Source organism: Trichechus manatus, unplaced genomic scaffold, assembly GCF_000243295.1.
Source record: "Trichechus manatus latirostris isolate Lorelei unplaced genomic scaffold, TriManLat1.0 scaffold00212, whole genome shotgun sequence".
Lineage (NCBI taxonomy): Eukaryota > Metazoa > Chordata > Mammalia > Sirenia > Trichechidae > Trichechus > Trichechus manatus.
In genome coordinates, this window is record NW_004444148.1 from 3,740,241 (window position 1) to 3,743,931 (window position 3,691).

A 3,691-nucleotide genomic window follows, 5' to 3' on the forward strand; every position below is an offset into this window, starting at 1 on the left:
CTCCCCACACCCCAAACTAGTCTCTTTCTCGCTCTCTCTGCCTCTCTCTCACACACTCCTACCAAATTTCTGCTGCATTAGAAGACGTTATTCAGATCTTTTAGTTGGAAGTTTAAATTTTTTAACTGTGTCTAAAATGAGGGGAAAAAGACAGCTTCAAAAGTTCCGTATTAAAATCTGGTTATAGCAGGTGCAGTGTTTAAAAGTTCTAGAGCCCTTTCCCCGCTCTTCTGTACAACGTGATGACAGGAAGGGCATTTACAAAACAGCCCAAAGGAAAAGCTGACATGGCTTTTTAGATTATATCTCATTCTTTTTTCTCTTTTCTGTGCAGCCTTTCTTTTGTAGCACAGTTGAATCCCTAAATACCCCACTACTTTGCATTGTTAGGTCACCTCTTAGGTTAGCCCGAGAAAGCCTGAGAAAAGTTCCACAGGAAAGATGCACTATTTAACGGAATTCAATCTCTCCCAATAGATTTGAATCACTAACATAAATGTATGAATGTAGATTATATCTCTGTAATGAGGCCCGAATCATTCTCAGTTACTTCAAAGGGCTGAAATTCAACCTTCCTTTTTTAGCAGCAATAATCAGGTCTTAATGGGTTCCTTTATTAATTGTTTCTCCGCTAGGATTGAAAAGGATAGTACAAGCTTCAGATTAGAGTGGTACCTACTAATTCTAAAAGACTGTTTTTCTTTTTTCTCCAACCTCTGGAAGACATGCTTTATTTCTAAGTCCTAAACATATCCAGTGATATTAGGCTACATCTTTATTGAGTGAAATAGACGTGGCCTTTTGTCAAATGTGATATTTTGAGAAATTGTTGGGACCTTTTAAAACAAACCAGGCAGCAGTCATTGAAGAGTCCTAAAATGTGGCTATTGAACCTCAAAGAAGCAATCTGTTTATGGGCTACCAGATCCTCCAGTAGTTATTCTGGGTGAGGAGTTTACATTTTCGGTATGTGTTTCCTGGATTCTCTATGTTACTCAGTACTATCTGTGGTTCAGTTATAAGATGTGTGTTCCATTATGTGTGATGTTATTGGTAGTGTCAGTAAACTGCTTCAAATAATACTAAGTCAGGTCAAAAGTCACCCCGGCTGTTCTAGCATTTAGACATCTGCAGCCAGCATTTTGGTGCAGCCCTCGTATGTGTTGAAGCCGATTTTCCCTTTTGCGTTCAGGAGATGCTAATTTTAAGGTACTGTTAGGGACTCATGGTCTTCTCAGGCTGCAGTTGAAAATGATGCTCACAATCAGTCACATTGGGGGCAAATAAAGTAATGATCTCTTTCTTTTTTAAACAAGGGGCTTCAAGTGAAAAAAAAGAGGTATTAGCCTGCAGGGTAGTAGCAACACTTTAGACCCTGTGGGAATCAGCAGCAATTGAACCCACTCAGTCCTTTTATAGATAAAGGAATTGATGCCCAAGTCACACAGTGGTAGAACAGAGGCTAGAACGCAAGTGATAGATCACAGACTGTTATCCTAAGTTCTTTCCAACACCCGTTCTCTTTTCCCTTTCCTTGCTCCTCTTCTCATTATCATTTCGACTCACCATGCTGATATCTCTAAAATGCTAGAACGAAAATGAGAAGGATTAGAAGGCTTTAGTTTGGGAAAGCCCAAATACCTTTGCTGCAATTGATTAGCCAGAGCAAAGGAATAAAATAGTTTAATATTGAATTATTAAGTACCAGTTGATAAGTCAAAATAAATATTGATGTATGTTTGGCAAAGGGGGCTGTTTTATCAAAGCTTGCACAATGAACACATTTAAAAAGCAATGCATACCACACATTTTAAAGATATCCAAGGATTTTTTAAGTATATAAAAAAAAAACAAAACCAAACCCATTGCCGTCGAATCGATTCTGACTCACAGCAACCCTACAGGACAGAGTAGAACTGCCCCATGGGGTTTCCAAGGAGTGGCTGGTGGATTTGAACTGTTGACCTTTTGATTAGCAGCCAAACTCTTACCCAGTGTGCCACCAGGGCTCCTTTTTAGGTATACATAATCTGAATTCACAAATTTTTCTCCAGGAAATTTATAGCACCTTCTAAAAAAGTAGATTTATAATTCAACTGAGCTTCCTGTGTTCTAATATTAATACTTAGGTATTTGCTTAAAGATAAATTGTTTTTTTCCAAGTTTGAAACTAACATAAATTTTCTAATTCCCCTAGACAGCATCCAACAACAACCCTCAAATACAGGATTTATGATCTGTTACTGGGAAGAAACATAGCCAAGATTGGTGAAAAGGATCTTCTGAAGGAAACAACAACATATATATCTTATAGAAGAGTTTTTAAAACATACTCACAATAAATCACAAAAAATTCCTAAAAACTGAACTCTCTGTCTTGGCACCAAACACAACAAACTTATTTCTACAAAGCTGCTGTTTGTCCCCTCCCAGCTGATGGTAAACAGAGCATCTCTTGACAAAGTTATGAAATCTCAGTAGAGTTTTGTTTGTTTTGTGTGTTCCCCGGTCTTCCTTTGTAGATTCGTGCCGCCTTCCACGTCAGATCCCCTAAGTTTGTTAGTCTCGATACCTAGATCAAAATTTTAAGCATTCTCATATAAATCATTTATGTTTGTGAATTAACTGGCAGACTATAATACATTGTTTAAAGTTTCAATGTCTTAGCCCAACAGACACATACAGTGTGTTAATTTCTTCATCCATTTATTTGTTTGTTATTTAACTAATGCTTATTGAGCACCTACTATGTGTCAGTGAGACATTGTACATGGTGCAGGGTTTTAGCAATATGTAAGACAGAGTAGCTTAGCCTATAAAGAGCATGAATGAATTAATGAATGAATAATTGATTTTAGGCACATTATCATTAATGATAGACAGAAGGGGGTCATTTTAGGAGTAAGAAAGCAGGTGGAGAGATTTGGGAAGAGAAGGTAGAGCCCCTCTGGAAATTTCTCCCTAGTTGTCCTTTGCTCTACAGAAATAACTGAAGCGAACTGTGACTTCTATACATAGGCTTCATGAAGGATCAAGACTTGATCTTTTGTTTCTTTTAACTTTAGATGAAGGTTTACAGAACAAATAGTTTCTCATTAAACAGTTAGTACACATATTGTTTTATGACAATGGTTAACAACGCCACGATATGTCAACACTGTCCCTTCTCAACCTTGGGCTCCCTATTACCAGCTCTCCTGCCCTCTCCTGCCTTCTAGTCCTTATCCCTGGACTGTTGTGCCCCATTAGTCTCATTTTGTTTTATGGGCTGTCTAATCTTTGGCTGAACGGTGAACCTCAAGAGTGACTTCATTATTGAGCTAAAAGGGTGTCCAGGGGCCATACTCTTGGGGTTTCTCCAGTCTCTGTCAGGCCAGTATGTCTGGTCTTTTTTTGTGAGTTAGAATTTGGTTCTACATTTTTCTCCAGCTCTGTCCGAGACCCTCCGTTGCAATCCCCGTCAGAGCAGTCAGTGGTGGTAGCCGGGTACCATCTAGTTGTACTGGACTCAGTCAAGACTTGATCTTTTGATTGTTTTATGTCCCTGACACAGTCCGTCACTCTGAGTTTCTCCTGTAATCTGGGAATTTTGCTCATGTCTTTTCTGCCAACTCAATCTGACTTACTCCTCTTCTGCTCTCAGTTTCCTGGATGCAGATTTTATGCTTTCTAGTACATTATTTTAATTACT